The 27,968-nt window shown below is 44.5% G+C and overlaps 1 protein-coding gene across 1 annotated transcript in view; it reads right to left on the reverse strand.

The window, feature by feature from the left end:
- Positions 1-27,447, reverse strand: part of ABAT (4-aminobutyrate aminotransferase) — an 87,094-nt gene extending 59,647 nt beyond the window's left edge. Inside the window, exon 1 of the mRNA XM_090277038.1 lies at positions 27,318-27,447. The gene's annotated coding sequence lies outside the window, so the exon portion shown is untranslated. The remainder of the gene's footprint in view (positions 1-27,317) is intronic.
- Between the last annotated feature and the right edge of the window lie 521 nt (positions 27,448-27,968).

Consider the following 27,968-nt stretch of genomic DNA (forward strand, 5'->3'; position numbering starts at 1 on the left):
TAAAATATTTCAACATGTAATCCATATAAAAACTAGTTAATGAAAAGAAAGTTTAATTTTTTGGTCATACTACATCTTCAAAATTTGATATGATATGTATTTTATGTTTAAAGCACATTTCCTTTCAGACGAGCCACATTTCAGTGCTCAGTAGCCACGTGTAGCTTATCAGAGAATGCAGCGTATCGGAGAATGCAGCTTAGGTTCTACTGATACATACCTGGAATGGGTCTAAACCTTAAATAATGATGTGGGCCCCCATTTAGTGAGCACTTGCTATATTCCTGGTCCTGTTCTAACTGTTTCACATAAATTAACTCCATCTATTTGCATGACCCTGGGAAGTAGGTACTCTCAGGAGCTACAGACAAGAAAAATGAAGCTCAGGTAGTTTTGCCAACATGCCCATGATCATAGAGCTAATTAACAGAGGAGCTGGAGTTCCTCCAGGAGCCACACTAAAGCCAGGTATCCTATTACAACATGCTGGTCTCATGGGTCTGTAAAAATTAAGCTCCTGAGAAAAGAATTTGACTAGTGGCACTTAATTTTAAACAATCTGATTAATCAATACATAAGATCAAATAAGCATTAGTTAAAAAGTATGCAACACACATTGAACTTTGTAACAGTGTGTGACCTCGAGAATCCATAATAAACCTGATGATGCATGAACTCCCCCTCTGGCATGCCTCCTCTTGTCTGGGTGGGATGTGAATTAGAGGAACACAGTGGCCTTATGGGATCCAGGTGGGAAGGCCAAACTGGTTCCAGCTCTCTCCCCCTACTCAGGCCAAACGCCATGGCTGATTTTAATTATGACGTGTGTATGGCTCTGTTCTACTGAAGATGGAGATACTGATGATTTTATGACTGGTTCTGAGATGATCCTGTTCAAAGCAAGAAAGATACATGATCTGGGGTTGCCAGCATCCCTAACTCCTGGCAAGGGTGCATCAGAGGTCAGTCCAGCCAGCTTTTTACTTCTATAATTGTGGCTGCTGTTTCAGAAATGCAGGCTACTTTCTTGCCTCTTGCAAACTGGCATAAAAGTCAACCACATGTTAGCACTGACTTTTTAAACATGACCAGAATTTCCTGGTAATCAGCTTGAGGATAAAACCAGAGAAGGGAGGTACAAAGGGAACTGTAATCTGCCTCTAAAATATGTCTCTAATTCGTCTGCTTCTCTCCCTCATTTCCATTAGCTACTCCAGACAAACGTGGTCATCTTCTTGCTTCTATATCCTTAGTTTGTCACTCTTCAGGTGAAAGTTGGTTTCCAGTCTTCCATTCGGCCTCTGAGATGCTGCCCAAGCCACATCTAACTCACATTATGCCACTCCGCCTCTTGCTCACTCTCTCTGGCCATTCTGGCCTCTGATTCCTGGAAAGTACAGAGTTCTGTGCCCTCAGGGCCTTTGCACTGGCCATTCTTGCTACCTGGACTATTTCCTTCATTCCTCCTTGGCCAACTTCTATTTGTCCCTCACATCTCAAACATTATCTCTTTAGGGAAGCTTTTTAGAACCTCATGAAAATACATTTGTTCTGCTATAATTTCGAATAGCTTCCTGGTTGTTTCTTTCCATGTATCACAGTTTGCACTTATGTATTTACTTGTGTGCACATCTTCTTAATGCTTTCCCTCCATGCTGTTCCTCATTCCCCAGAGATGGAGTGTCCCAGCACACAGCATAGTGCCTCGCATACACGATGGGCACACTCAATATTTGGGGAGTGAATTCCTACTCTTCCTATTTTACAAATGAGAGAACTGAGGGCTTGGCAGAGAAGACACTTCCACAAATGACACAGCTATAAAAAAACTACTGATACTTCTGGCCGAGATGGAGGCCTAGATAGACACGCTGCATCTGCTTCCACAACTAAGAAGGAATACAACTACCTCAAAACTAGAGACAACCAGAAATTCCAGAAAATTGAGCTGCATGGAAGTCCAACAAAGATATAAAAAAGAAACACTCATCCAGACAGGTAGGAGAGGTGGAGCTGGGGTGGAGAGGATGCGGTGTGGTGGTGGCAGTGGCGGCAACAACAGCAGCAGCAGCAGGCCCGCAGAAAGTGCAGTCAAACATTTAAAAAGTCAGGAGGGACACCTGGGGAGCACTCCCAGCACCAGACCAGACCCCACAGCTCATAGTTCCAGCGCAGGGGAAATAAAGTCTCATTGTTTCTGACTGTGAAAACCATTGGGGTTTGAGGCGGAGGCAGAAACTGGCTGTTTCTCAGAAGAGTTGGCTTGTTTAAAGGGCCTCCACAGTCCTAGAACATCCACAGACCCACCACTCTGGGAATGATATCCAGGGCAACAGCTAGAAAGGCACTAATCCCATACAGAAGCAGGAGAAGTACCTGGAAAAGGGCTGAGTGCTGAGCAAGTGGCATTGTTTCCTCTCATACGCCCCCCCCCACAGTGCCATATGGTGAAACGGTCGCCCTGTACTGACGAATACCTAAGGCTCCGCCCCTTACAATGTAACAGTTCTACCTAAGACACAGAGGCAAACAAACACAGGAACCTGTCAAGATGAGGAGACAGAGAAGTATGGCCCAAAAGAGGGAATGGATCAAGATTCCAGTGGGAGAACTAAGCGATGAGGAAATAGCCAACCTAACAAACGAGGAGAAAGCCAACCTAACAGATGAGGAGTTCAAAACACTGGTGATAAAGATGATCCCAGACTTCACAGATGTGCTTAAGTATGGCAAATGCATAAGTGAAGAAGTGAAGGCTATGCTAAATGAAACGAAGGAAAATCCTCACAAAACCAATGGTGAAGAGGAGACCAGGGTTCAAATCAACGACTTGGAATATAAGGAAGAAAAAAACAGTCGACCAGCACAAAATGAGGACATAAGAATTGAAAAACATGAGGAGAGGCTTAGGAACATCTGGGACAACTTTAAATGTGCCAACATCTGAATCATAGGGGTGCCAGAAGGAGAAAAGGAAAAGCAAGAAATCGAAAGCTCTTGTGAAAAAATAATGAAGAAAAACTCCCCAAATTTGGTGAAGGAAATAGACATTTAAGTCCAGGAAGCGCAGAAAATCCCAAACAAGCTAGACCCAAAGAGGACCACACCAAGACACATCATAATTAAAATGACAAAGGTTCAAGATAAAGAGAGAATCTTAAAAGCAGTAAGAGAAAAGCAGAGAGTTTTCTAGAAAGGGGTGCCCATGAGACTATCAGCTGGTTTCTCCAAAGAAACTTTGCAGGCAAGAAGGGACTGGCAAGCAGTATTCAATGTGATGAAAACTGAGGACCTACAGCCAAGACTACTCTGTCCAGCAAAGTTATCATTTAGAATGGAAGAGCAGATAAAGTGCTTTCCAAACAAGCTAAAGCTAAAGGAATTCATCATCACTGAGCCTTTATTCTATGAAATGTTAAAGGGACTTATTTAAGAAAAACAAGATTAACACTATGAACATTAAAATGACAACAAACTCACAACTATCAACAACAGAATATAATAAAAATGAAAACAGACTAAGCAAACAACCAGAACAGGAACAGAATCATAGGTTTGGGGGTCATTTGCAGGATTATCAGCTGTGAGTGGGAAGGGGGAGAAATGGGGAAATGGTGCAGGGATGAAGAAGCATAATCGGTAGGTACAAAATAGACAGGGGGAAGTTAAGAATAATATAGTAAAGGGTGAAGCCAAAGAACTTATATGCATGACCCATGGACATGAACTAAGTGGGGTGGGATTGCTGGAGGGAGGAGGGTACGGGGAAGAGGGGAGCAAAGGGAAAATAAATTGGGACAACTGTAACATAATGAAATATACTTAAAACAAAACAAAACACTACTGACATCCTGTTGTGTGCAAAGTCCTAACCTGAAAGATCTAGAGGCTTTACTGTTTGGCCAATTCACTAGCAGTTATTTGTTGTTTCATGGGATCCATGTGGGAAGGCCAAACTGGCTCCAGCTCTCTTCTCGCACGCAGGCCTAACGCCACAGCTGATTTTAATTATGACGTGTGTGTACTGGCTCTGTTCTACTGGGGATGGAGATACTGGTGATTTTATAGCTGGTTCTGAGATGATCCTGTTCAAAGCTGGAAAGATGCATGATCTGGGGTTGCCAACATCCCTAACTCCTGGGGAGCGTTCATTAGAGTTTAGTCCAACCAGCTTTTACTTCTATAATTGTGGCTGCTGCATCATTTGCCACAGAAACTATGAAGTCTGCCTTCTCTCTCATAAAGAGCTTTGTGAAACCAACTGTGTGTGTTAGGTGTGAAGTCAATTTCCTCTCTTTGAAATGAAACCAGAAGGAAAAACCACCAACCAGCCAACCAGGAGTCATGCTACTTGCATTTCTGATCTCAGATCTAAGAGTTCGAACATCACCACTGGCTCGCTCTCCAAACAGACACTACTGGAGACTATCTGGGGCCATCCCTTTTGGAAAACAAGGTAGCCACAAAGAGTCAAGAGATATTAAACATCTGAACTCCAAATAACTCCACCTCCAGAAATTTAGCTAATGCCAGTAATCCTAAATAAGGAATAGTTGTGTGCTCAGAGATGTTCAGAGCAGTGTCATTTAGAAGAGTGGGTGGCTGGGAACAACATGAACAATGATCAGCTGAAGATTGCTCACATAAGTTATGAAAGAACAACTTAATCATTTATCAAAAATAATGTAAAAAGGCAAGAAAATGATTTTTGAAGCCATGTAAGAGAGAAAAAAGACCATAAAATGTTATAGGCAGTCTCACTATAATTTCACAGAAGCACAGAAATAAAACCGTAAACCAATACATGAGAAAGGAAGATGGGAAAGAAATGTATTTTCTGTCCAACACTGTTTTATCTTGGATATGGTGCTATGGAATGGAAGTCTACTTTTTTCTAACTTTTTGTATTTTGTGAATCATCGCTAATGACCTGTGTTATTAATTTATTAAAATGTTTGGAGGAAAGAAGTGTCTCTAGTTTTCTCAAACAATATGCAGTTGGCTCATGAACAACATTGGTTTGAACTACATGGGTTCACGTACATGGAGATTTTTTTTCAATAAATATTGTAAATGTTTTCTTTCTCTTCCTTATGATTTTCATAATACCATTCTTTTCTCTAGCTTATTTTAAGTTATGCAATACATATAACATAGAAAATATGTGTTAATTGACTATTTATGTTACAAGTAAGGCTCTGGTCAAAAGTATGCTATTGGTAGTTAAGTTTTTGGGTAGTCAAAAGTTAAACTCCAATTTTTGGCTGTGAGGGGGTTGGGGCTTCTAACCCCTGTGTTGTTCAAGGGTCAATTGTACAGAGAGGAACTGGCAGGGAGTGAGTGTAACCTCAGTTGATGGCAGCAGAATGCATCTAGACATTTAATTATAGGGAAACAATTATTGAATAACTTGACATGGCATTAGCAGAGAGCCCAGAGGCACTTGAAAATTGATCTGTGTTCGATTTGGTTTCTGAAGATGTGCAAAGAAGAGATTAGCTTCCAAATGGACTATAAAAAAAGGACATTTGTGTTCTGGCATGGAACCAGGTCAAATTGGATTCTAGTCCCCCGCAGGAAATGCTTAAAAGTTGCAAGTAGGTCAAACAAGGAGTTTAGTGCATTTGTAGTCGACACAAAGCGAAACTTCTAGACTCATCCTGAGCCAGTGAAGGAAAGGGAAGCTGAGATTTCTGGAAGGCCAGGAAAGAGGACATTCTGAGGCTTTGCTGCTCTGGGAATTCAAATTCTAGGCCAGGGGTCTGCGAACTGCCTTCTTTTGCGAATGAAGCTGTATTGGGACACATGCCCTTGCTCATTTATGGCCGCTATGACTGCTTTTAGGTGCTGCAATGGACTGACTAGTAGAGCAGCTGTGACAGAAACTGTGTGGACCGCAATGCCGACAATGTCAAACTTCTAGCCCTTTACAGAAAACGTATGCTGAACTTTGATCTAGGCGTCCCAAGCCTTGAAAACACAGGTCTGTCCTCTCTTCCTTATAATAAGCTGGTAACCCATGTCGCTCCATTTGCAGAGGAGTTTGGGTTCTTGAGAAAGCATGCATACCCTGGTTTGGAAGAGCCACGTTCAGTATCAGACACTGTCTCCCTTCCCTGCGGAGATGGGCAGCACTTGAAGATGAGTGTTTCTCCAGGGTCAGCAATTACAGACTACCTAGTTTTTCTGTATCTATCAATATTTATAAGACTTTCACCTTGGAATTATATTGCTTTTTAACAGAAAAGTTTTACATCACTATTCTGTCTAGACAGTATTATTTGCTATAATTAGAGGTCCCTCCAAAATAACACAATGACAACAGGGCTGTGTTGGTCAGCTCTACCCGAATTCTGGTGTCTGCCCAAGGCTCTGAGCCACTCCCTGCTCCCAGGTGCCCTCTTGTGCATCCCATCTAATCCATCAGTAAATCCTGTTGGCTCCTTCTTTTTTTAAAATCCTCACCTGAGGATATGTTTTCATTGATTTGAGAGAGAAAGAGAGAGACATCGATGTGAGAAACATCGATCAGTTGCCTCCTGTACATGACCTGACTGGAGTTTGAAACCACAATCTGGGTATGTGTCTTGACCAGGGATTGAACCTGCAACCTTTTGGTACAGAGGACAATGCTCCAATCAACTGACCCACTCAGTCAGGGCCTGTTGTCTCTTCTTTCGAAACAGATTCAGAATCTGCCCACTTATCCCACCTCCACTACTGCTGTTCCTACCCAAATCCACAGGGCTCTCAACATGGTCTTCTAGCCATCCCTGCCCTCCTCATTTTACTGAAGTCTGCATGTAATCAGCACAGGAGTCAAAGTGGGTCCCTGGAAGTCAGATCACATCAGTCCTTCCCCTGCTCAAACCCTCCTGTGGTTCCCATTCCAGGGAAAAAGCCAAAGCCATCGCAATGGCCTCCAGGAGGCTTTGGACAATCCTACCTCTGTCCTTGTTCCCTTCTCTTCTCTGCCCACCCCCTACCCCTTCTGCTCTGCTGCAGCGACACTGGCCCTTTGCTGCTCCTAAAACGTGCCAGGTGCGCCTGCCTCAAAAGCTTTGCTCTTGACCTTTCCACTGCCCCAAAATCTCTTTTCCAGAGACCCATTTGTGTCTCCCTTTCTGTCTTCCTTGAAGTGCAATTTTAAATTGCACCCTGCCCTTTCTGTCTCCTTCTTCTTTGCTTAACGTGTGTCACCTGTTTTGCTTACCTTAAAAAGTTGTCTGTCTTCCCCACATCCCCAGAAGAGTGTGACCTCCATGAGTATGGAGCTTTGTGACTGTTTTGGTCACTGAGATAGGTGAAATGACACAGCAACAGTTATTCTGATTTTACAAAGGGGAAACTGAGGCACAGGCAAACTGAGAAATGACCAGATCAGGCAACTTTTGGCTCAATAACTAAGAAAGCTCCTTGAGCTGGAGTGGGCTCAACTCCAGAGTTTGGGAATCTTCTTGCCTGGGACACAGGAGAGAAGCTGAAAGCATCAGAGAAGGTGCGTGGTTGGACCAGATCAGATTGGGCGCTCCTCCTGGCCCAGGCGCTGAGGTCTTGTGCACTGATTGTCCACTCCCCTGGCCCACTGCCCTGCCCAAGGGACGGCAGGCACTTGAGCTGCTGTCTCAGGGGCAGGCTGCTCCATTTAGTTAGCACTGATAACCTCTCTGTTCTCTCTGCTCAACAAGAGCACTATACTTTATTTTTTAAATTGATTTTAGAGTTTTAGAGTGAGAAGATGGGGGTGGGGGAGAGATAACTGATTTTTTGTTTTTCCACTTACTTGTATTAGTTGATTCTTGTATGTTTCTTGTATGTGCCGTGATGGAGGATTGAACCTGCACCTTGATGTATTTGGGACGACACTCTAACCAAATGAACTACCTGGCCAGGGCAAGAGTACTATTCTTTTTGAGATTTAGCATTGTGCCATCATAGGGAAGACTTCTTCCCATTTTGCAGATAAGAAAACCAAGGCAAAGAAAGCTGAAGGGCCCTTTGGAGGGTCAGGCTTTATCTACACTTGTTCTGTGCTGATTTACAGATATCACTGATACTCTTAAATATCTTGTGATGCCATCGTGGTGCCCTTTTGCAGATGGGGAAACTGAGGCCAGGGAAGGTTACAAAAAATTCACCTGCACTCTTGTACCAAGTAAGCATCTGTCTGGCTGCCTAGCTTTTCTGCAGAATCATGAGCATGGTGTTATGGGGTGATTCTACAGAGGTGGAGAAATTCTATCTTTATAATCATTTGGCTCCTGCAGAAAATGAGGACTACAGCAAGGCACCAGCCTCTTATCACAGCCAGTATGAACTATCTGCCTCTCATTTCAGTCTCTGAACAGAACTCTCTCAGGAGTTCTTCCCTCCCACAATGCCAACTCAAGTGGGGAGATGATCTTGTAGACTCAGCAACTTCCCCCTAAAACCAGGTGGCATCGACATGCCACTCTTCTTTCCAAAGTACATCCCCAAGCAAAGCTGGGACTCTTCACTTCACAGACTTGGAACAAAAAGCTGAGCTGATGAAGACACAGGCGCTGATCAGACAAGGATGGATCCAGTGTCCCCCACACCAGCCGCTCAAGTTCAGTGCCTGGGGTCTCTGGCCCAGCGGCTCCCATAGATCATGGCTTGTTGGGCATTGTGTTCACGTGACACATTGTGAATGGGGAGGAGGTTGGGGAAGGGCAAGCGATGTGTGGGTGGGGAAGGAGCACAGAATGTGTTCCCCAAACCGAAACTCAGTTGTTGGGATATGGTGGCCTGCCGGAGTCTGTTTCTCCTTCTGCTTCCTTCGCTGCCTGTGAGCTCCTGCCTGGACACAGCCCAAAGCCAGATTTCTACCATTCCACCAGAACACAAGCCCCTCTTAGCAAAATGGCAGGGGCAAGCAGGAGTCTCAAGTTTAAAACTTTCAGAGCTGGATAAAAAACTCAGTGATCTTGACCAACGTCCCCATGCAACAGAGTAGAAAATCAGGGCTCAGAGAAAACAAGCAAAGTGTCTGATTCCTCACCGGAGGCTCTTGGCAAGAAACAGGACTCCCTTTCTTTTTTCTTTTTGAAGGGGCTCCATTTCTTGAGGGTCTACTATGAGCTCTGGAAACCAAAATCTCACCACAAATTCTGCGAGGCAGATTCTATTATCATGCCCATTCTCCACATGGTGCACAATACATTTTTGTTGACTTGTTAATACAAGTGTTAGTTAGTGCAGTCTCTTTAGAGTTCAGTCTGACACGTTCTATCATTTCTAAGGCTAAGTGGTTATGATAATGTGGTGTGGGGGCAAAGATAAACACACTGATGAAACAGAACAGAGACTAGAAAAACAGACCTACACTTACACGCGCACTTGATTTCTAACAAAGTGGCAGTGATATTGAGTCAACTGAATCATCTACCTAGAGAGAAAAATTAGTCATGATCCTACCTAATTCAATACATAAAAATCAACCCCAGGTGGGTTATAGAGATAAATCTGAAAGCAAAACATGAAAGATTCTAGGAGATAATGGGGGGGTGGGGGTGGGGACGCGCGGCGACAATGTGAATGACCTTGGGTTTCTGAAATTGGACACAAAGAACATTAACCATAAAAGATAAAAAAAAAAAAAAAACTATATAAAAATTCCAATAATCAAAACACTGAAAATAAAAATCACATATAGAGTAGAAGATAATTGCAAAACATATAACTGGTAAAGGATTCATTATCTAGCATGATAAAACTCCCACTAGGCAATACAAAAAAATAGACAACTCAAAAGAAAAATGGATAAGAGATGGAAACAGGCACTTTATAAAATAGGAAATCCATACAACCAATAAACATATAGAAAAGATGATCAAAATCAGTAAGTAGAGATATTTTAAAAACTACGACACTGCCGCCACCACTCCCAAATGGCTAGAATTATAAAATACAATAACATTAGTCAAGGTGCTGGAGCTGGAGAGGATGTAGAGCACCTGGAACTCTCCTATACACTGCTGGTGGAATCTAAATTGAGCAGCTACTTTATTCTAGAATGTTCATGGCAACACTCCAGGCAGACCTCAGAGATATTAAGGGCTCAGTTCCAGACCACCACCAAAGGGCAAATATCAAAATTAAGCAAGCCACACAAATTTTGGGGTTTCCCAGTGCTTATAAAAGTTATGTTTACACTATACTATAGTTTATTAAGTGTATTATCATATGCTTTAGCATTAAATCTAAAAAAACAGTGTACATGTCCTAATTAACCAATTCTTCATTGCTAAAAATGCTAACTATCATCAGAGCCTTCAGCGAGTCATAATCTTTTTGCTGGTGGAGGGTTTTGCCTTGATATTGGTGGCTGCTGACTTATTAGGATGGTGGCTGCTGAAGGCTGGGGTGCTGTGGGAATTTCTTAAAATAAGACAACAATGAAGTTTACTGCATCGACTGACTCTTCCTTTCACAATTTCTTTGTAGCATGTGAGCATGTGGTGCTGTTTCATAGCATTTTACCCACAGTAGAACTTTCAAAGTTGGAGTCAGTCCTACTGCTGCTTTATTAACTAAGCTTATGTCATATTCTGAATCCTTTGCCTCCTCACCTTGCATGTTTATGTTTCAGAGACAGTTTCCTTCCTTTAACCTTGTGAACCAACCTCTGCTACGCTTTAAACTTCTCTTCTGCAGCCTCCTCGCCTCTTTCAGCTTTCGTAGAATTGAAGAGAGTTAGCGCCTTGCTGTGGATTAGGATTTGGTTTAATGGAGTGTGTGGCTGGTCTGATCCTCTATCTGGACCACTGAAACTTTCTCCATCTCAGCAATATCTGCTTCCTTATCATTCATGTGTTCACTGGAGTGGCACCTTTAATTTCCTTGAAGACTTTTCCTTTGCATTCACAACTTGGCTAATCAGCTCAGGAGGCATAGCTTTTGGCCTCTCTCAGCTTTCAACACGTCTTCCTCAGTAAGCATAAACATTTCTAGCTTTGACTTAAAGTGAGAGTTATTCAACTCTTCTTCTTACTTGAACACCATGAGGCCATTGTAGGGTTAACTGGCCGAATTCCAGTATTGTTGTGTCTCAGGGAATAGAGAGGCCAGTGGGGCGAGAGGGAGAGAGATGGCGAATGGCCAGTCAGTGGAGCAATCAGAACACACACATTTATCAATTAAGTTTGCTGTCTAGATGGGTGCAGTTTGTGGCACCCCAAAATGATTACAGTAGTAACACTAAAGATCACTAATCACAGATCACCATAACGAGTGTATCAGTAATGAAAAAGTTGGAAGTATTGTGATGTAGAGGCACATAGTGAGCAAATGCTGTTGGAAAATGGCGACAAGAGACTTGTTCAATGCAGGGTTACCACAGACCTTCAATTTAAGAAAACAGCAGTATCTGTGAGGCCTCATAAAGCAAAGTGCAATAAAACGAGGTACACCTGTATTTATAATAACCTTGCTGCAGACTTAACCTTCTCCTCCAAATGCATGTTGAAGCCCTAACCACCAATGTGATGGTTTTTAGAGATGGGGCCATGGGAGGCAATTAGGTTTCAAAGAGGTCAAGAGGGTGGAGCCCTCATGACAGGATTAGTGCCCTTATAGGAAGTGGAAGGGACTCCAGAGCACTTTCTCTGCCATGTGAGGACACAACAAGAAGACAGCCACATGCAAGCCAGGAAGACAGCCCTCACCCAACCTTAACTGTGCTGGCATCCTGATCTCAGACTTCCAGCTGCTGGGAGAGTGAGAAATAAATTTATGTTATTTAAGCCACCCAGTCTCCAGTATTTTGTGATGGAAGCAAGCATGAGCAGACTGACACAAATGAAAACTGCCAACAACATAGTCTATTCATGATATGGACTACTAGGCAACAATGAAAACAAATGGAGCAAGCTACAGGGAACAACATGGATAAACTGCACAGATGTTACAGTCTGCAGAGGAAGGTAGATACAAAGAATACAGTGGGGTAAACACAGGTGAAGTGAATTGGTTATGAAGAATGCATCCTTAGGTAGTACACTTGTAACTATAAGTAAGAGCAAGCAAGGATCTCTGTGAGAGATGATGGGTGACGTGGGGATGGGGTAACAATTAAGAAGGGTATATGCTCTGGCTGCTGTGGCTCAGTGGATTGAGTGCTGACCTGCGAACCAAAGGGTTGCTGGTTCGATTCCCACTCAGGGCACATGCCTGGGTTGTGGGCCAGGTCCCCAGTTGGGGGTGCCGAAGAGGCAACTACACATAGATGTTTCTCTTCCTCTTTCTCCCTCCCTTCCCCTCTCTCTAAAAATAAATAAATAAAATATTTAAAAAAAGAGAAGGGTACGAGGTGCCTGCTATTTCTGGCTCACCTTCTTGAACTTGTTGGCAGTTATATGACTATTAGCTTTGCAAAAACCACTGAGCTGTTCTTGTTTGTTTTGTGTGTACTTCTTCTGTATGTGTGCTATATCTTAAGAGAAAATGGTTTACAGAAAGTATTTGGAAAAATACTCATACATCTTTCGATGAAGCCATTCCTCTTCTAGGAATTTATGCTACAGGAATATTTGGACACGTGTGAAATGACTATGTACATGGTTGTCCATTCATGCTTCCTTGGTGAGAGCAAAGCATTGGAGACAACCTAGAGATTCATCAAGAGGGACTGTTGGATGCATTATGGATAAATTAAGTGTCCTACACAATGGAATACTCTACAGCTATGAAAAGGGATAAGAAAAGATGTTTGTGATATATTTAAAAAAACAACAGAGTACCAAACCATAACCATTTTTAAAATACAGAGCTGCTTGTAGGGAGCAGAGGAATCCAGGAGCTAGCTAGGGATAAGGAAGGAGAATTAATTTGGTTTTTGTAAACCTAGTTGTACTGTTTGTTTTACTATGCACTGCACCACCTACTTGGGAAGTAATTATCGTTAAAAGCAGAATAAATATGTACATACAGACTGGGTGAAAGGCATGGAAGGGAAGGAGGAGGAATTCCAATGCTCTGGTGCTTGGAGATCCCCAGTAAAACCTGTGTTCAAAGAATTGGGTTCAGACCTGGGCAGTCCTTGGGTCAAGTCCAGCTTCTGGCTCTTCCTATCTCTGTGATGTTGGCCAAGAAACTTAAAAAGCTCTGATTCTGTGTCCCCATCTACAAAAGAGGACCTTCCCACCTTAATTATTAACAGAATTAAATGAGATAATCCTCACAGAGCCCAGTGGTCAGCAGGTAGAAAGCATTCAACTACATTCTGTCTTATCATCCAATCTAACAACCACCAATGTGATGTTGCCATTTTACAAATGAGAAAACTGCTTAAGACTTTCTCCACCTACCACTGGTTTTATTCAGCATTTTTGATTTTTTAACCTTGCTTTCTCATCTGCTGTGGCGGCTGTTCCCCCTCAAACTCCCTTGTTATAGTAAAAGGATAAGACAATAGTATTCCCAGTGATTGATGCATAAACTGAGCCCAAGCAAGGTAGTTATCCTTTTTGAGTCTCCATTTCTCACCTCTGCAATCTGATCAGTCTTATCTCGAGAGTTGTGAGCAAAGGTTGAGCAAATATACAAAACCCCCTCAGAACAGCCCTATTACCTACCAAATGCTCAGCCAACAGAAGTTGCATTTTTGTGTGGGTCACAGTCGTTAGGGTAGGCAGAGCCTGAGTTGAGACTCCACCCAGAATCTTTTGAATGTTTCCTATAGCTTATCAATTACCCTGACAGCCCAGCTCTGGATCCCTCCTGAACCCTGTCCCCAGGTCAGAATGCCCATGGTCTTCTGTGTGTGGTTCTTCTGAGCCCTGCTCTCAGCCCCTGGGAAGACTGTGCACTTGGGCTGGGGCAGGGTGCCAGGCACACAAATCTGCATGCAGGCAGTAATTTTCACAAATGCTCCATGTTGTGCTCATTTCCAGCCTGTCTCCAGAACAGCGCTCAGCCTGAAAAGCCAGCAGAGAGCTATTTACAGCTCTGGGCAAGAAGAGGGGAGGCAGGCTCTATTTCCCTAACTCCAGCCTGGGTGGTGGCTTGCTCTTTTGGCTACTATAAGAGGCTGTTTGGTCAACCTTGCCCCAAAGGAGCTTAGAGGTCCTAAAAGCTTTCATGTAAAGGCCAGTGATCCACCCCAGGGATTGTCTGGTTCCCTCATGAAACCCACTCAGAGGCAAGAGGAAGAAGGTGTCCCTGGGCTCCCACCAATAGCTGCCAATGGATTCTAAACATTTAGAAGGAGGAAAAGGCGTGCCAAAACTAGGGACAGCTCTAGCCTCTCTGACATTACTCTAGGTCAGGGTTAGCAAAGTATGGTGGTGATGGTGGGGAAATATCTGGCCCCAGCCCTACTTTTGTAAATTAAGTTTTATTAGAACACAGATGTGCCCATTCATTCACATGGTCCATGGCTGCTGTCATGGTACAGACAGTTGAATAGTTGCAACAGTAACTGTATGGCCTGTAAGGCCACAGATATTTACTATCTGATCCTTTATAGAAAAAATTTGCCGAGCCTTACTCTAGGTGAAGCCCCCACCATCTCATTTTTTAACAGGCTAGTATGTCTGATCCTCCTATAGTCAGTCCATTCTCCACCCAGCTTCCAGAAGGATATTTCTCCAGTGCTAATCAAATCAGGTCATCTCTTTTCTTGAGTCCCTCCCATGATTCCCCATTGGTCTCTGAATCAAGTCCAAATGCATTATCACAGGTCACCTGGCTGTCCATGATCTGGCCCTCTCGCAGCTTCCTTTCTCCTCATTCAGCCCCTGTGCTCCAGCTAACATCTCCCCCATTCTCTGAATGCTGGTTTTATAGACAAAAAAGGGAGTCTCAATGAAAAATTATGCATTTGTCTACATACAGTGCAAATGTGCACATTATGTGATTCTAGCTCTGTTGATTATCTTTCCAGCTCTTTGTAATTTGTAGCACACTCAAGGACAAGCGAATTCTGTCTTTGTCCAATCACTGTTTGCCTCCATTTGCCACTCAGTTCAACATTCTTACTCCATAGACAATAACACTTTACTTGACTTTTCCTTTGAATCAGTTATAACATCTGTCCAGTTTCTTCACTGAATGAGCTTAAACTAAATTGTTAACAAGTGTTCAGTTTTATAATTGTATGGGAGTCATGATTTTATCCATTTTTTTCTGAAGATTTTCTTTTAACAGTTTCCCAGGAAATCTCTGAGCCTCTGTTCATATTTTCTCTGTTGTCATCTTCCCTGTCTTTTTCTTCTAAAGGTTCTTCCCCAGCAACCCCAGGGACAGGAACATGTAACCTCTTTCTTCTCTCAGTTGGGACCTCTATCCCCCATCCTCCCCTGAGGACTCATCTCACTGAATGGCAGTTGTTAATGGGCCTGACCCCTACTCCATAGTTAGCCTAGAGTCCTCTGATGTAATAGCTAGGTCTCTCTCTCTCTCTCTCTCTCTAACACACACACACACACACACACACACACACACACACACACACCTCTAGTACTGTATAGGACAAACGGAAGTTGTGCAATAAATGGACATACGCATTAAAGAATGAATGAATGAATGCCAGATAATTAGACTGTACACCTAGACAGAAGCCACTAAGAATGAGACCTTGCATTCCTTGTTCACACCATTTACATGATGTCAGTGCCCAGCGTCTACTAAGTACCAAATTAACACTTGTTGAAAAAGAAAAATAATAAGAGAATTACCACTTAAGTTCTTGTTCTTGGTCAACTTTTAGGTCATCTCCCCTTCCTCCACTTAAAAAGAAAATCCTCACCCAAGGATATGTTTATTAATTTTAGAAAGAGAGGAAGGGAGAGGAAGGAGAGAGAAACATCAATCAGTTGCCTCACATATGTGCCCCAACTGGGGACCTGGGGATTGAACCCCCAACCTAGGTATGTGCCCTGACTGGAGATTGAACCCTGCAACCTTTTGGTGTATAGGACGCTGCTCCAATCACCTGAGCCACCTGGCCAGGGCCTTCCTTCACTTTTGAAGAGCAAACCTAGGAGCTTCAGAATGCTACCCTGCCACTCCATATTTTCATGTGTCATCACTGTGGCATTTCAACCCCGCTGATACTGCTTGAAATTGGGGAATGGATGACAATCTCCATTCTGCTTCATGGTCATCAAACGACCTTGAGCAAGGCACTGCTCCAACAGGCCTCTATTTTCCCATGGGTCAAACAAGGTCAGTTCAGACATTCCAAGAGATAAAATATTATCAGGCAAAGATATGAATTGCCAATAATGTCCTAATGATGTTCCAGCCCAGACACCATTCACATTGTAATAGATGCTGTCAATCTAACTGCAAAGTTACACAGGGTTAGCTCTTAGTAGTGAGGTTACAGAGATGTCCTAGTAGAGGTTTCTCAAACTTGATCGTGCACACTAATTCTCTCCGGGATATTAATAAAATGCAGATTTATATTCTTTAGACCTAAGGGTGGGGTGGGAGTCTGCATTTCTTTTTCTTAAAGTATATTTTATTGATTATGCTGTTCAGTTGTCCCAATTTCTTTTCCCATTTCTCCCCTCCACCCAGTACCCCTATTCCCTCCAGCAAACCTGCCCTCCCTTAGTTTATGTCCACAGGTAATGCATATAATTGTTTTGGCTTCACCCTTTCCTATATTATTCTTAACTTCCTCCTGTGTGTTTTGTATCCACCGATTATGTTTCTTAATCCCTGCACCATTTCCCCATTTCTCCCCCTTCCCCCTCCCAGCTGATAACCCTCCAAATGATCTCCATACCTATGATTCTATTCCTTTTCTGGTTGTTTGCTTAGTCTGTTTTTGTTTTTATTTTTTAGATTCACTTCTTGATAGTTGTGAGTTTGTTGTCATTTTAATATTCATAGTGTTGATCTTCTTTTTCTTACATAATTCCCTTTAACATTTGATATAATAATGGCTTGGTGACGATGAACTCTTTTAGCTTTACCTTGTCTGGCAAGCACTTTATCTGCCCTTGCATTCTAAATGATAGCTTTGCTGGATAGAGCAGTCTTGGTTGTAGGTCCTTGCTTTTCATCACATTGAATACTTGTTGCCAGTCCCTTCTTGCCTACAAAGTTTCTTTTGAGAAATCAGTTGATAGTCTTACAGGAACCCCTTTGTAGGTAACTCTGCTTTTCTCTTGCTGCTTTTAAGATTCTGTCCTAATCTTTATCCTTTGGCATTTTAATTATGATGTGTCCTGGTGTGGTCCTCCTTGTGTCTAGCTTGTTTGGGACTCTCTGTGCTTCCTGGACTTGTATGTCCATTTCCTTCGCCAAATTTGGGAAGTTTTCCTTCATTACTTTTTCACATAAGCTTTCAATTTCTTGCGCTTCCTCTTCTCCTTCTGGCACCCCTATGATTTGGATGTTGGCACATTTAAAGTTGTCCCAGAGGTTCCTAATCCTCTCCTCATTTTTTTTCAATTCTTGTTTATTCATTCTGTACTGGCTGACTGTTTATTTCTTCCTTATGTTTCAAAACATTGATTTGAACCCCAGTTTCCTTTCCTTCACCATTGGTTTTGTGTGGATTTTCCTTTGTTTCACTTAGCATAGCCTTCACTTCTTCCCTTCTGTGTTTGCCATACTCACGCATATCTGTCAAGTCTGGGAGCAGCATCTTTATCATCAGTGTTTTGAACTCTGTGTCTGTTAGATTGGCTATCTCTTCATCTGTTAGGTTGGCTACCTCCTTGTTGTTCCGTTCTCCCACTGAAACCTTGATCTGTTCCCTCTTTTGGGCCATGCTTCTCTCTCCTCAAATTGACAGGTTCCTGTGTTTGCCTCTGTGTCTTAGATAGAGCTGTTGCACCTGTTACATTGTAAGGGGTGGAGCCTTAGGTATTTGTCAATATGGGTGACCTGTTTCACCACATTGTGATATTTTATGTTGGGAAGGGGTCTGAGAGGAAACAATGCCACTTGCTCAGCACTCGTCCCTTTTCCAGGCACTTCTGTCACTTTCCATATGGGACTGGCGTCTCTCTAGCTGTTGCCCCGGCCATGGTTCCCAGAATGGGTGGGTCTATAAATATTCTAGGACCATGGGGGCCCTCTAAACTAACTGACTGGTTTTCACAGTCAGAGGCAATGAGCATTTATTTTCCTGGGCACTGGAAACGTGAGCTGTGCAGTCTGATCTGGTGCTGGGAACCCTCACCAGGTGTCCCTCCCTACTTTTTTTAATGTGTGACTGTGCTTTCTGCTGGCGGGCCACTGCCACTGTCACCTCTGCCACCTCCACATCTTGTCCTCTCTGCCCCCACTCCACCCCTCCTACCTGTCTAGATGAGTATTTCTTCTTTATATCTTTGTTTGTTGGACTTCCATGTAGCTTGATTTTCTGGAACTTCTGGTTGTCTCTAGTTTTGAGGTAGTTGTATTTCTTCTTAGCTGTGGAGGGAGATGCAATATGTCTACCTGTGCCTCCATCTTGACTTGAAGTCCTCTAGAGTCTGCATTTCTAATCAGCTCCCAGATAATGGGATACTGCTGGTCACTGGACCACACTTCCAGCATCAAGGTGCTAGGACACTTTAAAAAAATTATCAGTGTGGCCAAGGGACAGATTTCCAGTATGCTGCCAATAGTTCAAGGCCATAAATGTTAATGTTGGCAGTTAAGGGTATGGGACATCTGAGAAAGAACACCTGAGGTTGGCAAGGTGGGGGAAGTCTGGTGCAGGTTCTCAAAGGATATGGAAACTGGGTAGGAGCATTCTGCCAGGCTGGTGATACTACTAAAGCACAAATTCTGGTGGTAGGGCCATCAGTCTGTGTTTTAACACTGCCCCCCAACCCAAGGCAATTTTGATACTAAAGCTTGTGAACAATTTCGCTAGGGGGAGGAAGGGCGTAGACCATTCTAGTTGGAAGACTAGTGTTTTGTTTTCCCATAGTAGAGTTTTAGGCACATGTCTAGACTCTGTAAATTACATTCATTTATTCATCCATTCATTCACACACTCATCCTTCGATTTACCCAAACAACAAAGGAGCTGTGCCCATCTTACAATTCATCCATCCATCCATCCAGTATTCAACAAATATATCCTCAATGCCCACTGTGCACTCTCTCAGGCACAAGAGATATGACTGAAATTGTAGATATACACATCTATTTCAGCCTCTAAACCAGCAGTTCTCAACTAGGAGCAATTTTGCTCTCCAGGGGAATTTGGCAATGTCTGAAAACAATTTTGGTTGTCCCAACTTGAGGGGAAGTGTACTACTGGCATCTGGCGGGTAGAGGTCAGGGATGCTGCTAAACATCCTGTGGTGCACAGGACAGTCCCCACAGCAATGTCAATAGTGTTGAGGTTGAGAAACTTTGCTCTAGACTGTAAGCCCACAGAAGCTGAGCAAATATCTCAATACAAGAGGAAATGGCAACACAAAAATACAGTTAAGTATATATAAATTCTTACAGCTCAACAAAATGACAAATAATCCAATTCAAAAGGACAAAGGTCTTGAAAGGACATTTGTCAAAGAATGCATACAAATGGCCAACAAGTACATGAAAAGATGATCACTGTCATTATTCATCAGGGAAATGCAAATCCAGACTACAATGAGATACCATTTCACACCTACTAGAATGGAAATAATAGTAGTAATAATAATAATACAGAAAATAATTTGTTAGCAAAGATGTAAAAAAATTGGGACCTTCACACATTGCTGGTGAGAATGTAAAATGGTGTAGTTTGGCAGTTTCTCAAAAAAGTTAAACCAAGAATTACCATATGGCCCAGCAGTTCCACTACTGGGTATTTACCCCCAAAAGTTGAAAACATCCAAGTGTCGCTGGTTCGATTCCCAGTCAGGGCACATTACTAGGTTGCACACCAAGTCCCCAGTTGGGGGCGCGAGTGAGAGGCAACCACACAGTGAAAAAAAAAAAAAAAAAAGTTGAAAACAAATCTTCAATCCCAGACTTGTACATATATGTTTATAGCAGCCTTATTCACAATAGCTAAAAATTGGAAACAACCCAAATGTCCATCAACTGACGAATGGATAACCAAATTGGTCTATCCATACAATAGGATATTATTTAGACATAAAAAGGAACAAAGTACTGACATATGCTACATGGAGAAGCTAGACACAAGAGGCCATACACATATGATTCCTTTTATGTGGAATATTCAGAATAGGTAAATCTCTCTAGTCAGAAAGCAGATCAATTGTTGCTAGCGGCAAGGGGAAGGGTAAGTGACTGCTCAATGGGTATAAGTTTTCCCTTCGGGGTGATAAAGAAGTTCTGGATCTAGATGGGGTGATGATTGTATAATATTGTGAATGTAAAAAACATATTGTGAATGTACTAAATGTCACTGAATTGTACACTTTAAAATTATTAAAAATGGTTAGTTTATATGTATTTTACCATCATAAAAACATATTTATGCACATATTAAATGCCCATTGAGTCTCTACTGTGTGCCAGGAACTGTGTTATGTGTTTGGGACCCAGCAGTAAATGAGACCAGTTAGATCTCTACCCTCCAGGAATTACAGAAAGGGAGAAAAAGCAGCACACAGTCCTGGACCCAAGGAAGCCTTGGGTGTGGGTGATGGGAGTCCAGAGGAGGACAAAGGAGTCTCCAGGCTGTGGGTGAGGAGGATGAGGGAGATGTATTATAAAAGATAGAATGGGAGACCGCTCTTGAAGGAGGAGGAAAACTTGCCCTTGGCGAGTTGATCTTCTAATTGAAGGAATGATGGGTAAGACAGTTGAATGCATGGAGTTTCTAGAAAAGCAAGAAGAGCTGTATACAGCGGAGAAAGGAAGAGAGCAGTTACTCTCAGAATCTCATCCCTGGACTCTCTGCTGGGCAACAGTGGGGAGTGGGGGTTGTTGATTCAGCCAGCTGTCACTTATGAGGATTTTATTTTCTACCTCCTGGCTAGGCGGCAGGCAGGCAGAAAGAAGGGAAGAGCCAGGGCTCACATTACCTAAGCAGGACTATGTACCGGATGTTTGAACAGTTTAATTAATCTTCATAATAACCCAATGAAATAGGTTTTACCATTGCCCCTCCTTTTCCTCCTTTCTAAAAACAAAATTTACTAGTATTCTTTTCTTAAAGATGGGGAAATGAGACACTGAGAGGGAAAGTGGCCATGGCCCAAGGCCCCCATGCTGGGGGAGGCCCAGGTCAGGTCCAGTCAGTCTGACCTGAAGATCCACGGGCATGCTGGTGGGAGGAATTCCCCATGGCCAGGGCAGAGGCTTGGCTAGTGGAGATAAGGCCTCAGATTCCTGTCTCCTGGCCCCAGAACTCACAGGAACCTCACAGGCCTGAGTTTTAGCCATTGACAACTTCCAGCATGACCACATCCCTGGAGAGAGGGACTGGTGTATGCAGGTCTTCCGACCATATCCATCACCAGACACTGGGGGCAGAGGCAGCTGAGAGAGCCCCAACCTTGGGCTTGAGACTTGGGCTGGAGTTCCAGTGCCATACTTCCTGGCTGAGGGACCCTGAGCAAGTCTCTCAACCTCTGTGGGCTCTGCTTTGCTCATTTTTAATGCATGGGAAGCTAGCCAGGGTATACCTTCTCTTCTTTCCCATGACTATTTTCTTATATGTATAGGTCCTTTCATGCTCCTCACTTCCCTAACTACCCATTTTCATATTATTTACATTTTCTTTTTCAGAAAATGGGATTACACTTTATATCATATATCGATCCTGTGACTGTTGTATTCATGAGATAATAAAGTTTCGGACTTCTGCCCAAGATGGAGGCCTAGACAGACACACTGCGTCTCCCTCCATAACTAATAAAGAATACAACTACCTCAAAACTAGAGGCAACCAGAAGTTCCAGAAAACTGAGCTGTATGGAAGTCCAACAAGCAAAGATATAAAGAAGAAATACTCATCCAGACAGGTAGGAGGGGTGGAGCTGGGGTGGAAAGAATGCGGTGTGGTGGCGGCAGCAGCAGGCTGGTGGAAAGCGCAGTCACACATTTTAAAAAGTAGGGAGGGACACCTGGGAAGTGCTCCCAGCACCAAACAATATCACACAGCTCATGGTTCCAGAGCTGGGAAAAATAAAGCCTCATTGCTTCTGACTGTGCAAACCAGTGGGGGTTGGCGTGGAGGAAGAAATTTCCAGTCTCTCAGCAGAGTCTGCTTGTTTAAAGGGCCCCCACAGTCCTAGAACGTCCACAGACCCACCCACTCTGGGAAAAACGACCAGGGCAACAGCTAGAGAGGTGCCAGTCACATACAGAAGTGGGATAAGTGCCTGGAAAATGGGTGAGTGCTGAGCAATCAGCATTGTCCCCTCTCAGACCCCTCCCTCATGCATAGCACCACAATGTGGTGAAACAGGTCGCCCTGTACTAATGAGTACCTAAGGCCCCGCCCCTTACAATGTAACAAGTGCGACAGCTCTACCTAAGACACAGAGGTAAACAAATACAGGAGGCTATCAAGATGAGGAGACAGAGAAGTATGGCTCAAAAGAGGGAATGGATCAAGGTTCCAGCAGGAGAACTAAGCGATGAGGAGATAGCCAACCTAACAAATGAGGAGCTAGCCAGCCTAACAGACTCAGAGTTTGAAACACTGGTGATAAAGATGCTCACAGGCTTGACAGATATGCTTGAGTATGGCAAATGCATAAGGGAAGAAGTGAAGGCTATGCTAAATGAAACAAAGAAAAATCCACACAAAACCAATGCTTAACAGAAGGAAACCAGGGTTCAAATCAACGATTTGGACTATACGGAAGAAAAAAGGAGTCAACCAATACAAAATGAGGAAACAAGAATTGAAAAAAAATGAGGAGAGGATTAGGAACCTCTGGGACAACTTTAAATGTGCCAACATCCAAATCATAGGGGTGCCAGAAGGAGAAGAGGAAGCGCAAGAAATTGAAAGCTTATGTGAAAAAGTAATGAAGGAAAACTTCCCAAATTTGGCGAAGGAAATGGACATACAAGTCCAGGAAGCACAGAGAGTCCCAAACAAGCTAGACACAAGGAGGACCACACCAGGACACATCATAATTAAAATGCCAAAGGATAAAGATTAGGACAGAATCTTAAAAGCAGCAAGAGAAAAGCAGAGTTACCTACAAAGGGGTTCCTGTAAGACTATCAACTGATTTCTCAAAAGAAACTTTGTAGACAAGAAGGGACTGGCAACAAGTATTCAATGTGATGAAAAGCAAGGGCCTACAACCAAGACTGCTCTATCCAGCAAAGCTATCATTTAGAATGCAAGGGCAGATAAAGTGCTTGCCAGACAAGGTAAAGCTAAAAGAGTTCATCGTCACCAAGCCATTATTATATCAAATGTTAAAGGGAATTATGTAAGAAAAAGAAGATCAACACTATGAACATTAAAATGACAACAAACTCACAACTATCAAGAAGTGAATCTAAAAAATAAAAACAAAAACAGACTAAGCAAACAACCAGAATAGGAACAGAATCATAGGTATGCGGATCGTTTGGAGGGTTATCAGCTGGGAGGGGGAAGGGGGAGAAATGGGGAAATGGTGCAGGGATTAAGAAGCATAATTGGTTGGTACAAAACACACAGGGGGGTGTTAAGAATAATATAGGAAAGGGTGAAGCCAAAGGACTTATATGCATGACCCATGGACGTGAGCTAAGTGGGGTGGGATTGCTGGAGGGAAGAGGGGTACAGGGCAAAGGGGAGCTAAGGAAAAAGAAATTGGGACTACTGTAACAATATAATTAATAAAATATACTTTAAAAAATAAAAATACAGTTTTGGAGAGCTTTGTAGGTCAGGAATGTAGAACTACATCATTCTTGTTAAAAAGGTGCTCATTTTCACATGTGACTGTACCATAATGTAGTCCCCTCCCATGTTGTATTTAAAAAGCCCTGTGGTCTTGCATTTGTCTCTCTGTGTGCACGCGTGAGCACTTCTACAGAAGATTCCTAAAAATGAGGTGACTGGACCAAAGGGCATGGATTTTAAATTTTGAAAGAGACGGCCAAATGATTTTCTGAAGAAGGCTCCAGAACTAGGTTACTTCTAACACTTTTAAAACTGGCATGACTGTTCCTTTGATCTCTAGCAGTATAGGAAGTAACATCCTTAGGAAGTCCTTTAACCTCTGTGAGCTTTAGTTTGCTTATCTGTGACATGAGAAACCTAGAGTAAAACACATGAAGGTAATCTGGAGATGGTAGAGTCCTGTTTAAAATGTGAGAGATTAAAATTGTCACTAGCATTGGAAGGCTCGGGGGCTGAGCACCACCCCGTTCATCATGCAGGAAGCAGAACGGGGGAACCTGAGCAGGGAGGACGCTGTCCTATAACAAGCATCAACTCTGTGCAAGGCACATATATTAGACCAGTGGTCCTCAGTGGGTGTAGGGGAGATGATACCCCCCTCCCCCGGGGACATCGAACTGTCCTTGGAGACAATTTTGTTGTCATAACTAGAGGGGTTTGCAACTGGCACCTAATAAGTAGAGGGCAGGAATGGTGCTGAGAGGCCTGCAGCGCACAGGAAGGCTCCACCACACAGGACTATCCAGCCCCACATGGCTGCAGTGCCAAGGATGAGAAACACTGCTCTAGACCTGTCCCTAATCTGATGCCTGCCTTACCTACAACGAACCTCATTCAAAGATAAGCCCGTGGTACCCCAGGCAGCCGTAGCCAGGAGTTGACTTTTGGCCCCATCTGACTTCAGGGTCTGCGGGCTATTCCATAAACTGCACTGTCTCTTAGGGCAGATGTCATTCTTGGCCACTGGCAGATTATCTACAGGGCAGGTTTAGGTTTCACCCAAAAAGCCCAAACTCCCTACCATTTTAGAGGTTGTATGACTTTGGCCTTGTAGTTATAATCATTGTTTTAATTTACTGTATGCTATTCACTTTATGGAGATTAACTCATTTTACTCTGATAAGGACACTGAGGGAACCGGGTCACAGAGAGGTTACTAATTTCCCCAAGATTACATAGTAAATAGCAGGTTTGGGCTCTCGACCCAGATAAGAGGGGTCAGAGACCAGTCTTTCAACCCCTATGCACTATGGTTCCTCTTCATACTGCAAACATTCACCTTGGCACCTTGCACTTGGGTCCTGTTCTAAACTGGAGTGTGACAGGCCAGAATCCCAGCTCTTGTCCCATCTGATGCCTCAGGAAAAGAAGCCATGCTCTGCAGGGACCTTAGGGCTGAAGGGAATGTCCAGGGACCAAGAGGGAAGAGGCCCCGAAGGAAGGGGACATGACTTCCTTGGACCCTGTCTATATAGTTCCCGGAGCAAACCTAGCTATGCAACCGAGGGTCCTACAGGAGTCTTGGCTCCAGCATATTGCAACCAATCTTATTTGCTGTCCTGGGTCAATTTGGATCTTGGCAAGCCTAAATTTGGCAGTGGGCTCAATAAAAGTAGTACATGGGGTGAGTGGTGAAGTGAAAACTGCCAGGAATGGATTCTACAAGGTGGTCTGCTGGGGGGTGGAGGGGTAGCACTGAGTTCCAGCTCTGCCCTTTTCTATCTGCGTGACATTGGCAGTGCCTCAGCACCTCCTCTGACAAGTGCAGACAGCAGCATCCAGCAGTCTGCATTGTAAATGTGAGAACTGGAGATAGTGTCCGGGACCCTGGAACCCCACAAGCCCTGGAGAGGCTGTGATCAGCTTTGCCACCCACTGGCTAGGTGACCTTGAACAAGTCTCTACCCCTTTTGGTGCGTCTGCTTAACTGTCAAAGGAATGGGCAGGTTCTTGATCTATAAGCCCTTTGAGGTCTTAGAGCCCCAGAACTAAGCCATTTTTCTCTCCCCAGGGCTGACCTCTTTGGGCACCCAGGACACATTTCTCCATGCTCCAGGTTGCAGGGGCAGCTCCAAAGCGCAAGGCAAAGCTCCTTGCCATTCTCTTCTCAGTCCCCACAATCTGGCCCACTGGAGAAGAGCTGCTCCAGCCTCCCTCAAGTCCCCAACATCCTGTCCCTTAGACAAGTGAAGCCAACACGGTCTCCAGCCCCGCGGATGGTTCCTGCAGCCTCCATTTCCCCTGGTCAAGCACCTAGGGAATTCCTTAGGCACAGCCCCAGGGAGCAAACAGGGGCCCTTCTCTCTGTGTGGACACCCCCTTCTCCAGGAGAGGAGGTGGACTGTCTCAGGGGAGGATATTCTGAACACAGCCCTTCGTGTGTATGTGTGTGGGGGTGGGTAGGTGATGAGGTGAGGGGGCGGGGGCTGGAGTCCCTGCTAGTTCTGCTGTCTCAGAGGTCATCTCTGCTGTCAGAGTTTGGAGGCTCCTAGAAGGGTGTCTAGGCTCAGGACCCCAGTTTTAAGAGCTTCAGTCACTAGGCCTTCTTATTAAACCTCTTCTAGTCTTATCTCTGGCTAGGGTGAGGAAAGGTGAGCAGGAATTAAGTGGAGCAGTGAGATGTGGCATTACATCCGGGGAAGGACGGGATTAAGTGAGGTGGGGAGGGGTGGGTGTGGGGTGTTAACGGGATGAAGTTTGTGTAAAAAGGTTTGATAGGGGTGAGTGGTAGGGTGACTTGGTAGGTTTGATAGGGGTGAGTGGTAGGGTATTCAGACCCTTGCCCTGTTTCTGAGTAGAAAAGCCCCTCATTGTACATCTTTACTGGAGGAAGAGGGGAAATCCCCCCAATGCCTTTAGTGGTGGTGTCTGAGGCAACCATGTCTTTCTTACGAGTTAGGAGGGGGTCTTGAAAGGTAGGGGCAGGAAATCACCCCTAAAGGCAAATACCAGAGGCTAGTTTCCAAGGAGAGGGGTGCAGAGAGGTCCATGTTGGGTTTGAAGGTGACATGCAGAGTCTCTGCCCTGGGAGCTCCTTCGCTTAAGAAGAAGGTTTATTTCTCAGGATATCTGGGAGCCTCCATTTTCCATAGGAGGACACAGTTACCTATGCGCTTAGAAGACCCCATTACTCAGAAGGGTGGGTGGAGAGAAATTCAAACTTAGTTTTTAGGCGGGGGGAAGAAACATGCAAAGAGATGAGAGGGCCCTACATACCTGGGGAAGCTGGACCCCACTTTTTGGGGACACATTTCATTCCAAGGGGTAAATTAGGGAGAACTTACCCCTAGAACCTAGGGTCAAGAGGAAGAGCTCATATCTGAAGAAAAAGGGAAACTATTTGCTCTCTGAAAGGTGGGAGGCCTCTTTTCGGGGGAGGGGACCAGCGTCTCGGGGGGATGAGGGCCGTGTTTCAGAGAGATGCCGGGGTTTTGCTCCCTGGGGGCAGGGCCGAAGGACTCCATCTCGACTCACCGCGGAAGGGCCCGCCTCGCACAACCCAGCGCCTCGCTCTTACCTCTAGGCCCCGGCGCTGATGTGCGGACTCCGATTGAGGGGTCCCGATTTGCTGGATCTGCTCCCTGAGCTCCGGCTGCGCCGGGTCTCTGCCCCGCTTCCCCCAGCGACTCGCGGGGCTCCCTCGCTTCGCCGAGTCGCGCGAGCCAATCAGCGCTACCTGCCGGGCCCTCGCTCGCGCCGCAGCCAATGACTGTGCCCGCCACGGGCCACCGCCCCCGGGGGGAGGGGGAAGGTGGGGCGGGGGTAGAGTCCGATCTCCGGGGGCGCCAGAGCCGGGGGGCCTGGAGGAGGGACCTCGAGGGCCGGGAGCAAGGCTTGGAGCTGTGGGAGAGGCGGCCGAGGGCACCATCAGGCCGGAGGCCAGCCTATCTGATGGGGGGTTGGGAACCCGTCTTTAAAAGGGGGGCAGATCTATTGGTTGACTTGACCTCGACCTTAATTACCTCTTGTCTCTTTTCTGGACCCTTGGGGCTGCGGGTGAGTGTAGGTAACCGAACTGCACCCGGCCACCCAGAGCCCAGGCTCTGGAACCCCATTCAGAATCAGACAATGTCTCCTATGAAAAGGAAGGAAAGAGCATCATTCCTCGACCCTCTCTACCCCCTCCCCAATGCGGGAGCTCATGGCTCTCTCTGCTCAGCTCTCTGAG

This window comes from Furipterus horrens, unplaced genomic scaffold (genome assembly GCF_987537825.1).
Source record: "Furipterus horrens unplaced genomic scaffold, mFurHor1.1.pri manual_scaffold_5, whole genome shotgun sequence".
Classification (NCBI taxonomy): domain Eukaryota; kingdom Metazoa; phylum Chordata; class Mammalia; order Chiroptera; family Furipteridae; genus Furipterus; species Furipterus horrens.